This window comes from Schistocerca piceifrons, unplaced genomic scaffold (genome assembly GCF_021461385.2).
Source record: "Schistocerca piceifrons isolate TAMUIC-IGC-003096 unplaced genomic scaffold, iqSchPice1.1 HiC_scaffold_1682, whole genome shotgun sequence".
NCBI classification, from domain to species: domain Eukaryota; kingdom Metazoa; phylum Arthropoda; class Insecta; order Orthoptera; family Acrididae; genus Schistocerca; species Schistocerca piceifrons.
Window position 1 is genome coordinate 2983229 of NW_025727548.1, and position 13285 is coordinate 2996513.

At 41.9% G+C, this 13285-nt stretch overlaps 1 long non-coding RNA gene across 1 annotated transcript; it reads right to left on the reverse strand.

The window, feature by feature from the left end:
- Nucleotides 1-868: 868 nt before the first annotated feature.
- LOC124735537 lies at nucleotides 869-1501 on the reverse strand. The gene is made up of 3 exons (XR_007009440.1): nucleotides 1419-1501; nucleotides 1111-1308; nucleotides 869-1000 (listed from the first exon to the last, which is right to left on the reverse strand). It is a non-coding gene; the product is annotated as an uncharacterized LOC124735537 (long non-coding RNA).
- Nucleotides 1502-13285: the final 11784 nt, after the last annotated feature.

A 13285-nucleotide genomic window follows, 5' to 3' on the forward strand; every position in this document is an offset into this window, starting at 1 on the left:
TAACACAAACAACAGTCGGAAGTTACCTGTAAATAACGGTTTGTGTCTATTAGTGTGGCTTTCACAAAGTGACAATCTGAGAGAGAAAAGGTTGTAATGAAATATTTCTATCTGTAACATCGCTAACTGTGGTGAAAAACGGGCCAAATTTGTGAATGAGCAACTCTGTAGTTTTAGCCCGAACTGAAAAGTTAAGCAATGAGAAACAAAAAACGGAATGGTCTGCAGGTGCTTACTAAGATGTGTGATCGCATGTTAGTGTTAGAAATGTAGAATGGTGATATGGGAGGAAATAAGAATAGTCCAACATAGTTGGGAAGACGTTTGACACTAATCTGTGTGTGCTCTGGAGTCAACAAAAAGTCTTTCCCACCCAACACGTGTAAGTACACTGTGAATGAAAGCATTAAGTTTCATCAAACTGCACTGTTGTCGATGAAGGTAAACAAATAACCAAGTGTAAGATCACAAAAAAGTAGTAGATTGGAACATATACTCACCATTCTCCTTGTTCTCGAGGCTGAAGGCTGTTCTGCATGGTGTGCGGAATGCTGATTTCTCCAAGGTAAAATTAGCTCCTTCCTGGCCAACATTTCTGAGTAGTACTAGACACCGAAGGCCAATTTGTCTAGCTAGAAGGGTAGTTGCTGTTCTGGACCAAAATGCTCCTCACCGCCAAGTAGGCCTGATTAGACAGTGAAGAAACTGGTTACATTTCATCGAAGTGTATATTTATAGATCATGGTAAAATTGCAAAAGAATATAAGAACACAGTATCACAACGGACTGAAACATGTACTCACAGTCCCATCTCTTGCGCTCGAGTTTGAAGACTGTTTTATCTAGTTAGCAGAATGGTTGCTACTTTGCGCCAAATTCAGCTCCTTTCTAGTCACCAGGCCTGAGTAGTACTTGGCTGTGAAGGCTGTTTTGTTAGCGAGCAGAATACCTGCTGCCCTGGACCAATATAGTCGCCCTCCAGCCAGCAGCTTTGAGTAGGCTGTGAACAAAAACGGTTACTTTTTATCAAAATGTACCCAAATCGTTAGAGGTAAAGAATATAAACAAGTGTGTGAACAAAATATCAAGCAGACTGGATCATGTACTCACCATTCTACTTCCTGTTGTCGAGTCTGAACACCATCTTGCCTGGTGACCGGAATGCTTCCTGCTGTGGGCTGAAATCAGCTTCTTCACGGACAATAGATCTGAGTAGTGGTTGGCTCTGAATGCCGTTTTGTCAAGTGTTCAGAACAGTTTCTGCTTTGGGCCAAAATCAGCACACTGCCAGCAAGCAGGCCTGAGTAACTGTGAACAAAAGAACTATGTTTCATTAAAATAAACCCCAGTTGATCAATGTGAAAAATATAAACCAGTGTAAGAAGACATTATCACAGGACACTGGATTGTATACTCACCATTTTAGCTCCTTTGGTCGAGTTCGAAGGCCGTTTTGCATGGCGAGCAGAATTCTTGCTGCTCCACGCTATAATCAGATCCTTTCCGGCCAACAGCCCTGACCAGTGCTTGGTCCTGAAGGGTATTTTGTTTAGACAGCACAACACTTGCTGCTCTGGGCCAGTATAGTCACTCTTCCGTCCAGCAGGAATGTGTAGACTGTGAACAAAAAGGTTACATGTTATCAAGATGTACCCACATCGATAGGGGTAAAAAATATAAACAAGTGTGTGTACAAAATATCAAGCAGACTGGATCATATACTCACCATCCTACTTATTGTGCTCCAGTCTGAATGGCGTTTCGTGTGGTGAGCGGAATTCTTTCTGCTCTGGACTAAATCCAGCTTCTTCCCAGCCTACAGGTCTGAGTAGTGCTGGCCCTGAGGGCCGTATTGTGGAGTGTGCAGAACAGGTGTTCCTTGGGGCCAAAATTGGCACACTCCTGGCTAACATGCTTGAGAAGACTGTGAACAAAAGGGTTAAAGTTTATCAAAATGTACCCAAATTGACAGAGCTAAAACAATATAAACAAGTTTATGAACGCAATATCACAGCAGTGTTGATTGTATACTAACCAGTCTACTTCTCATGCTCAACCTCTAGCGAGCAGAATGCTGGCTCCGCATGGGGCAAAACAAACTCCTGTATATCTGACATGCCTGAGTGCACTGTAAAGAAAAAGATTAACTTTCATGAAAATGCACCCTTGTTTACAAAGGTAAGAAATATAAACTGGTGTAAGAACACAATAAAATTTACAAAACTGATTAGTTAGTTGTGCAGTAAATTTAATCTCAACTGTTTACACCAAGAGAGCTGTAAGTTTACAGTGTAGAAAACTTCGGGTAAAATGTTATTATGATCAAAACACAAATGTCGCGTGAATATCTACAGCAAATAGCTTAGTTCTTGTGTTACATGCTGAGCAGTGGTGGAGCAATTTTGTAGTGTTTTGGAGAGTCGATTGTAAGCATTTTATCCATTGCTGTAAATTTTCTTTTATTTAATGCTGGTTAAGACAGTCATTCAGCCATCCAACACACCATTCAAGCAGTTCTATCTTTGCAGCATAAGTTCAGAAAATTTTCATCCCTCGACTACACTATCTCTCTCTCACACACACACACACACACACACACACACACACACACACACACACACACACACACAAACACACATTAATTTCAGAGTTGCTGACTGCATAGGTCATCACAGTGGGTTTATTTTTTTTAGGAATAACTGTCTTATTTCCATATTGTCTGCAATGAGGATGCTCAATAATAGGTTCAAGGCATTGACATCGGTATCAGGCAGAAGCGGCGGGATGGTGGAAGGTCTCCTGTATCCCACATACAGAATCTGATGAAGTAGTATGCATGTTCCGTATTTCCGTCGCTGGTAGGCAAACACGATGTGGTTAACGTCATCTCACACTCTGTATTGCAATATAGTGAGCTCACCCTCCTACTTATGTAAACATGTGGTTTAAATTGTTATTGCTTGAATTTTAGAAGTGCCAATGCTTCATAAGCACCTTGCAGTATAGTACACCTAGTATACATGTGGAGTTGTCGTATATCCACTGCCTTATAAAAAAAGAGTGAAACTCCCAGAAACCACGGTCAGATAACAATGTAACTGCGTCTATGTTCACACAATCCATGCATTTAAAACTTCCTGACAGATTAAAACTGCGTGCCGGACCAAGACTCGAAGTCTTGAACTTTCATATTAGCGCACACTCCTCTTCAGAGTGAAATCTCATTCGGAATCCACATATTTCTAAAAAATTGGTGTAGCAATTCTCTAAGACAGAATGGTCACCAAACTGTGTTAGTGGTGTTCATGTTTGGTGTTGTACCAGAACTGGTAGGATATATAAGGAACGTGAACAGCTTCAAATGTTGGGTGGTCACTGTAAATGACATTGATATGCTGCGTACACTTGAGAGACAGCATTACCAGCTCCTGACTGGACTGAAAGTAGCCTCACAATGGGCGTCCATTGGGTTGGATGGTCAAATAATGCAGTGTCAAGATGTCACATTGGTTTAAAATTGAACACACACACACACACACACACACACACACACACACACACTCAGCAATAAATCATTGTTCTACGTTACCCTGACGACTATGGTCAACGAGTGTGGTGGCGGCATGGGGAGTGGTCCCATTCATCCACTGGTTTGGATAGACACAATTTGTTTGCACCTGGTCTCATATTGAGAGGAGCTATCAGATATCATTTCGGGTCATGGCTGGTAGAGATTAACTGAACTGTGATAGCACACTGGTTTGACATGGACATGCTGCACCATCATGTGTTATCTCTCATGTGACAGTATCATGTTGCATTTTTTTTAACAGCACAATGCCTATCCACACATGGACGTATAGCCTGTCTGCGTAACTGAGCTACCCCTATGGCCTGCAAGATCCCTAGATCTATCTCTGATGGTGCATGATTTAGACCAGTTCGAACATCAATGACGTCGTCATTCCTGTATCCAGAATATCAAGTACGATTACAATCATTGTGGGTTGGGATACCTCAGGAGAAACCCTTTCTAACCAATTTAGATCATGCATCCAGGCAGGAGGGATTTCAGCATCTTGCTGATAAATGAAGCAATTTTGACTCAGTGTGTTAATCACTGAAATAGCATCATGTATCCTCTCAACTCATGAAATTTCATTTTGTCTCCTCCGCCTTTTCTGGGCATTTCTCTATTTTAGTCAAACAGTGCAACTCGGACTCCACTACAGCGATGTCCTCTGATAGAGGAAGATGTTATCCGTTTGTGTCTTAATGCTTCATTTTATTTCAATTACAGATAACATGTTGTGGATCTCATCGTACTCTTGACTGCTCCTGGTAATCTCTTATTTCGCTAACCTCTCAACCATGTTAGTCCAATTAGGATGACTATTTATCCTATCTGCAAAAAGGGACAAAAATATTGTTTCAGGCCATTGGAGGAAGTATATCTGAAACAGTAAATTTTATCAGTGGTGTTAGTTCCTCTGCGACGAATATTTATAGAAAGGGAACTAACAAGAACTTATTTGGAAATGAAAGTATTTGCATGTGTAAATGCAACTGGCTTCTTGCAGCATCAATTGACAGTGACAGTAACATTTCAGAAGACATTTCTCTCCTTACATCTTTGCATTTTGAAAACTGACTTTTCATGAATATGAATTTTTCACTTTTATTCATTAATTACTTCTCCTTCATTTGAGACTGGCTTGCATGGTTAATTTTATGGGATGGCTGGATTACTTTCCTGCCACCAGCCCATAACCCCCCGTCCCCCCTCCGGGATGGAATCAGTGTACCCCAGCTGCCTGCGACGTGAATAAACCATGAAACAGTGCGAGCAAGAGCATCCTAAAACTTCATCGTAAATATTTCAATTCTAGACAAAGGAGTGCACCTCTTGTGGGTTAATTTTAAGGGGTTGCCAGATTACTGGTCTGGGTGCATGTATTGGTTCAGTACAGAATTGTGTCATAAAACTGTTGACCCAGTCCTGACACAAGCTAGCTGGTCCACAGCTGATGTAACTGGTCCTTGATATCCTGGATCGTTTCACTGGGATGGAGATGGCATACGAGCTGATGTCTCATATATTCTATTGGGTACAGAGCTAATAGCTAAACATAACACAGAGCGCTGATAGGGACGCATGTTGCATGTGGATGATCGTTGTCCTCTTGAAAAATGGCGCCATGGTACTGTCTCATAGAAGGCACCACATGAAGATGCAGGATGTAAGTGACGTACTATTGTGCTGTCAGAGTTACCTTGGTCAATACCAGCCACGACCGGAAGTGATACCCGATTTTTCCCTCCACTGGAAGAATCACACAGCAATACTCTAAATGCAGCCTTTTGTGTTGTGGTGTTGATGCCAGCCCACACCTGGCGTAGTAATCCCCTAGTCTGGCTGCTGGTTGTCTCTGACCAATGTTGCAGGATGACACAGAATGTAGAGGGAGTCCATTAATTGTTCTCAGATAGCAGACAAGGATATCTAAGGGTTACAATATGTTTCATGCACAATAAGGAGAATCTCCCTTGTGGTGTAATCATAAGTGTTTCATTGGAACCATGACGATGAGTATGCCTGCCCTCATATTCCCTGCCATGCAGGATTAGCCGAGCGGTCTAAGGTGCTGCAGTCATGGACTGTGCAGCTGGTCCTGGTGGAGGTTGGAGTCCTCCCTCGGGCATGGGTGTGTGTGTTTCTCCTTAGGATAATTTAGGTTAAGTAGTGTGTAAGCTTAGGGACTGGTGACCTTAGCAGTTAAGTCCCATAAGATTTCACACACATTTTACTCACATTCATATTCCCTTGCAGTCCACCATCGGGCCACTGTCACATCTGAATGTTTCAAAAACTTACACCTGCCATGAGGACTCTTTGAATCTCTGTCAGGCGCTATAACTCCGTTTCACAACAGTTCACAGCATCTCTGTGCCCTTCACAGTCATCACTTAATGTTGACGCTGTTTTGCCTCTTATAATTTTACCAGGCCTAGTAACAACACTAAATATGAACAACAGTAATGCATGTATGTATGTATGGTGTCTGTTCTTTCTAACATGTCCAAAAGAACAGACACCTCAAAATAATATCTTCTGTGGGGATGCACTTACTTGTCTGAATCATTGTGCAACTCATGTGATGGGAGATAATGGACAGAGGACACTACATCTGTAGTGTGTGGCATGTAGGAATTTGGGCAGGGCAGGAGCTGTGCTCAGGTGCCTCAAGTGATTAAAGGAACTGCTATAGAGAAGTGGAGCATCCGGATTCGAGTTCTGGTCCAACACAAATTTTCACATGTCGCCATTGGATTTAATACAATGCCTGTATGTAGCTGTGTCTGTAAAATTTCTAACACTAGAGCACTCTGGTGGGCCATTCTACCAGTCACAGAGAACTGCCACTCTAATCGTTTACTTACCATCGATGGTGTACAGGTATACAAAGTCACACTTGACATCCAGCCAAGTCTTCTGGGTGCTTCATTAATTAATTTATTTATTTTCAGGCAATATAATTTGTAGTCAGTTTGGAAGTGATTTTGTTAAATATGTGCTTTATCAGCTATCTGTCGACCTAACTGTTGATATCACAGTGGAAGAGTACTGCATTAAGATTCTACAGTTTGATGGAATGGTAGACATCACTGTCTTCCCAACTCCTTTGTCGCGCCCGCCCTGCACCGCCCCCCCCCCCCCCTTTTTCTGTGCCCCCTTCCTCTATTGGCTTCCCCCTCCCCCTTATTTGCCCCACCCCCGCCACTCCATACCCATATGCCATTGTACTCTATATTGCAGTATTTTCCGTGAGTGTTCAGTGTTGTACGTCCCCTTTTTAAAGTGTTGCGAACAGAAACCAGACTGTCACCATGTTTTTTAATTGTGCGTGTCTGTTTCCTAAGCGTTTTTAATCAGCATCACTGACCTCTTTGTTTTTTATTTTTCTTCACAACTTTTTTGCCATGTACAAGTTTTAAACAGTCACCATTTTATCACCTCTTTATACTGTTATATCTTCTTATTATGTTTTTTAAATTTATCTGTAGGCTGCAGAGTGACGTATTATGCTGCTGCCAGCCTGCCCCCCTTCTGGGGGGGGGGGGGGGGGATCAAAATACAATAAGGGAAGAAATAAATAAAGAATGAAAAAAAGGTAGACATCTCGCAGGAAATGAATTTTTATCTTAAGAACCAGTTTCGAAATGGGTGGTCAATGTTGTGAATGTAGAAGCGAAATGCCCTAAGGAGAAACTTCAAAAGTGCATTTAAAAAGCTCAAAGTCAGTTCAAAGGTCTCTCAGCATTGTTGAATTTCTGTAGGTTAGTCATGGATCAATCATTACTCCCTGGAGAAAAAAAAAAGTGAACTTAAAACAGTAGTTTTGCGAAAATGGTGAATACCGTTTTGCTAATGATTGAAGTGGCAGAACTTCATTAAGGTTGACACAAAAATCATATGCTACTTAATGTGGGGCGGTTGACTATACTTTTGCGATCGCATTAACCAAAGCTCATTTCTGATTTAATTCACTATGTGCTTGGGTCAAAACCGGAGCGCAAAAAAAGAACCTGCGACAATTTTATCATCTGCTGAACAATTTCTTTACTCAGAAAGAGGTATCGAGGAAACCTCATCAGAAGCGTTTGCTACAGTGAAATGACATGTTTCATCCACATTTGAACTTATTCGGCACAGAAAAGTGTAAGAATCTATCGAACCTTCACAGCTCCATGAAGCCAACTAGAGTTCTGAGACCTATAGCTATATATGATCATAGACTTTGGATGAAACTTCTGAAGTTCCTCAAAACGGGTTCCATAATTTTTGCATTCCCTGGCAAAATTCTGCAGACTGAAGCAAAGGCTAGGTCACAGGATTGGGCCCAAACAGTACATACAGTGCTTGCCTCACATGAACATTTGTGACATTTCCAGGGTGTGGTACAGGTGCGCAGGAAGTAGCGGCGCCTACTTAATTGCATACAAGAAGTTGCCCCACTTACCAGCGACAAGGCTCAGGCTGTCCACGGACATCTCTCTTGCAGCACCCTCCTCTGCTGCTGCTGCTGCTGCTGCTGCTGGTGGTGGTGGTTGTGCAGCAGGTGGCCCAGACCAATCTTCGTTCTTCGCTACCCGTTCATCAGACTTGCTGCAAGGACGAGAAACATGCTTCAGTATATGACCAGACTGCACATTGACTAACGTTTCTACAACTTCCACTACTATGGACACCCTGGTAATAAAAAAGAGAGTCATGCTCATTAGATTAGCACAGCTAACGAAAGCTCTTAGTGCTCTGCCCAATTTTGAAGAATGTCTTTGGCCTAGCTTGTTCTGAGTCTAGTTTCCCTAAGGTTCTTCCACTCTAGTTCCAGGACTGTTTGCTGGCGTTATATCTTGACGAACCATTCCTTAACAGTGGTTGGAATTTTTAACGCTTGCCTTCCAGATTACTTGTGTTGACACATGCTATTGAAGAAAAAAGTGAGTCACATGTGTGGCCTAGGATTTAGATGAAGTGGCGTTTGGACTGAGAGCTGTGTACATGAGGGACTCAATTTATTTTGTTTAACATCAACAGATTAGAAATACAGTTTCCTTAAGTAAGATATTTCTGTAGCCTATAAAGATCCCAACACTGGGCTCCAAACAACCAATAAAAAGTATCTTCCATCAAATAACCTCACCTTAGGACAATCGTACACAGCTAACAATGACAAAAATTTACAATGCTTGGCACATAACGAGTAATAATATGTGAGACAACTTCAGTAGCAAAAGACAGAATATAAAAACACTCTAGGACCTAACTAGGATCATAACACAAAACTGCGTATTTGTTTACTACCACTACTGTCACCATATAATACCACAACGAACTACACATTATGCTCTGTAAAAGTTCATTTGCAGCTGAAAGTAATTTTTTTTTTCAGAAACAATTTATCTAATAATGCACCGAATTGATTTTTGACATAGAACAGGTAACAAGATGAATTTCAAGCAGAATAGTCTCAACAAGAGAGTTACGTTCACAGCATAATTTAAGCTAACATTTTAGGATCAATACAATTAATCACACTCACATCATGTATTTAACAAACTGAAGTGCTCTCATTCACTGCACACACACCCACACATCTATTTGCAATCAATAACCAACCACACCTTTTCACACAACAACCAAAGACTTGCAAGTGGAATGCTTTTGCTATCAGATGTACCCAATGTACAGCTAGTATACCACATGATACACTGTACCAACCATAAAGTCACCAGCATGCAACTGTCAGCTGCAAAAGTTCTCAGTTAGTGCTCCTCTTGATATGCTGAAGCCAGGTTCTCTGCCTCAACTGGGATCACTGTCCATCTGGCTGTGAACAGGCACCAACCACTCCACCAAGTTGTTGTGTCCACACAGCGGCCATGCCCCTCACAGACTGTAGTGACATTCAGGTGACAGAAGTGTAGTGCATCAAATTCTTGAGGCCCTCAGGAACAATTCTGCCCAGAACCTGCACATTCGTCTCCATGTAGCTGCTCAGTAACTCCAACATCTTCAGGTCCGCTCCACAGTATGGACACATTGCCCACCATGACATTTTGGCCACTGGTTCTTCTCTGTAGGCTTGTTCGCCTCTTAAAAATTGGTGATCGTGCTGGAAGACATTGCTGGTTCCTCTAGTTGCAGCTGACTCATTATACCACCATACATGCTCGATACTAGCTCGACCACAGTGGCACTCACAGCAGTCACATATATGGGCTGTCTGCCACCTTGGGTCCACAGAATGACACTCCATTCAAACTTACTCTCTGGACACAGCAAAATAAATCATACCACTCGACTTGGCACCCATGGTTGGAATACACTGAACAGAAGAGCATACATGGCATAGGATCTGTGATATCAGTACATATGTCACCATTTAGCCAATGTTGTGAGGACACAGCACCGATTCAAGGAAAATCACTACCTCTACAGCCTTTCGTCGACATGTGAACGCTGTATTTATACTGTAATTTGTTATTGTCAACTGTCGTGGCTTGTGACAGTGGATTGATGGATAATAATGCAGCGACTATTAGCCATTTTAATGCTGGACGACAGCATCCTGCCAACAGCCATATCGCCATATCCCTGTGACAGACAATTCATCGCTCCACATGTGTACCTACACTCGCTGCACAAAACAAGCACTGAAATTGCTGTGGGCACAAGAAAAATGTTATGGTTCTATGTCCCCTTGATGCCAAGAGTGCTGCAGGTTGGGCACAAGGCTGGATTGGGAAAGGATGGGGATGGACAGGTAAGGAAACTGGTTGCTTTCTTTCTGAGGGAATCATCTAGAAATTTACTGTAAGCTATTTAGGGACATCACGGAAACCCCAAGACAGGTTTGTGAGGGATGGAGCTGGAACTTCTGTATTGTCAAATGCAAGTCCAGTGTCTGACCACAGCACCAGCTCGTTCAGTCCCAACTATCTTATCGAGAGGTTGTAGTGTACTCTGAATTGCCGACAGTGGTCGAAATGTTGGAGATTGGAAGAATATTTGCTCTATAAGCTTGGAAAATACACATCAGGAGTAACGTGTCACGATATAAGTTGGTGCACACCAATGGCAGTGATCAAATTCGTTCAAGCCACATGTTCAGTACGCAGGATGAAAAGAGGTGTTTGATGCACTACTATCATCTTCCCCCGGCCATCAGTACCTTAACCTACTGTTTGATTATAACTGCGTAAATCTGTTTCACCACCTTTAGCGCCCAGTGTTGACTTGTAGTTTCAGGAGTCCAATTCATTACTTTTGTCAGTTAAGTGTGAATGCTTTGAGGAACACTCCACACACATGAGGCCACTTGTGTAAGTTTTCATGTCATATGACACTGGTCCTATTAAGTACACCTGGGAGAGCATCGAGCGAGATGTCTATGTCTTGGAGAAAACTCCAGCTGATCTACACCAGTTGTGGTAGCAGTTCGACTTCGCAGAATCTTCTCTCTGTTAGACGAAGCATTGTTTTTAAAGATACAATGACACTCCATCCAGCAGTGGGCTGGAGGACCACAGGGCAGGTAGAGATCTGTATAGCTCATTTCCACATAGGAGCTTCTCATTACAAATAAAACTGTATGACGTATTTGTGTTTCTCTGGAAAATAAACCGGGGCCAAAAAGGCAAAAAGTTGTTAATAATTTTATAAATGTTGCCTATATAGACGTTACATACATGAAGATTCAGAGAATTTGGACACGCCTTTGGAACCAGCCTCTGCGGCTGTAGCGATGAACAGGATGTGTAGGCGTTCAGTCTATGACTTTTCCGTATAATTCCTAATGATACAAGATGTTTCCATAGGTTTCCATCAGACTGATGATCAGACATACTCTCTGGTCACCAGACTATATGTCTGCGCCCTGGTTTCAATGCCCAGGCATTCTGCAGAGACATGTTGAATTACTGGGTACAAAAGTGTCAGTTGTGGTTCGTTGGTCATATTGTGACATCATGTTTATTGCCCTCTGGTTTGACACTGGAGAAGAATAAGTTAGCTGTGATATCTGCTGTCACTTCCTCTTTCACCATCAAGGACACAAAGTCACCTCTACACTCTACACAGCTTCATTACAACCCTCTGCACTAGACAAATTCGTATGATACAGCACATACACAAGGATTGCTGCAAATGTATGTGAAGAAGATATCCCTTCCCAGTAGTGGCCTAAACCACATTCTGGAGTCCTGAAGCCTACATCATCCTGGGAAATATCATCATTTCTTTGACATCTGGTACAGTCAGGGACTTGGGGCCCCAGAGTAAGTCCACATACTCGTTTAATTTTGATGATGAAAGGAATGTAATCAAAAGAAATGTACTTTACCTGTGACCAGGCAAAGTACTTAGAAATATCTATGGATAATGTAAAGTAAAAGTAAAAAGCTAAAATGGGTCTTACCGATCCAGGACGATACAGGTCCACCAGAGGAACCTGAAACATGAGAAGTTTAAATATTAGACTGTATACTGCAGTAAGCACAAGACAGTCAGAGTGTGTTGCAGTGGGTGCGACAAGTATTTCCGTGTCACTGTGTGTGTGAGCAGGCTGTGTGGCCAGCCTTGTTCTGTACGGCCCTGCTATCTGCTTCTGCTGTCTGCTGTCTGTGTTATGAGGAGATCCTGCAGCAGAGGCTGTCGCCTCTCTTGTCGGCGCCTGTTCATACACTGGGAAGGACTTCCACACCTCCAACTGTTTTGTCAAGTACAAAACTCAAACCACCCTTCCAGCTGTACCTTAACCATCATCCCTTTCGATTTATAAACGTTTACATATATTAAGGGCATTTAGTAATTAACAGAAGATTTGAAAATGAAAGTAAAATTTAATTGTAAAAGCTGTAGAAGTTGGCCTATATGTGAGACACATCAATACTGTGCATGAGAAAAATCTATAAACAGTTCAGCATACTGTATATTTGTATATTCAAGCACCTACCTACATCCTAAGATACCTATGGCAAAATAATTAACATTTATGTAGATCTCATTTCCCCAGGGATGAGTCTTATGTGACTTGTTCATCTCCCCCAGACAAACGTTATTTTAAATAAATTTTTGTCAGTAGCCTCAGAGGAACCAGTTTGGGAAAAGATTTGATCTTGGAGACAAATATTTATTTTATTCAAGGTAACAATTCAAGCCACAGCAGTCAGTGGGACCTAGGTTAAGTGTCTTTAGTTCTTTATTCAACAGTTTTTGTAGGAACAGTTCCCCTTAGCATCTGATACTTCGCCACATGTGAAATGAATCCCAGTCAGTATCTCTTTTTCCGATGTGTGGAAATAAATAAGGGAGATTGATTATTTGGACAGCACTTTCAGGGATGCGCAGTATCAACGTTCTTTCCATTGTTGCTTCAAGGAAGGAAGACTATAGACTGAAGTTTGGTCGACTGAACGATATTTAGAGTCGGAACACTTTCTTCACTAAACAGAAAAGAAGAAGTAAACTATCATTGTTTGCTAGAACCTTAACCCTCCATTCACCTCAAATGATATCCGACATATATATCTATATAACTGCTCTCCAATTCACACTGAAGTGCTTGACAGATGGTTCATCGAACCTCCTTCACACTATTTCTCTACCGTTCCACTCACTAACAGCACATGGTAAAAACAAACATTTCAATATTTCTGTGCAAGCTCTGACGTCCTTATTTTATTACAATGATCATTTCTCGCTATCAGTGTGGGTGTTCAC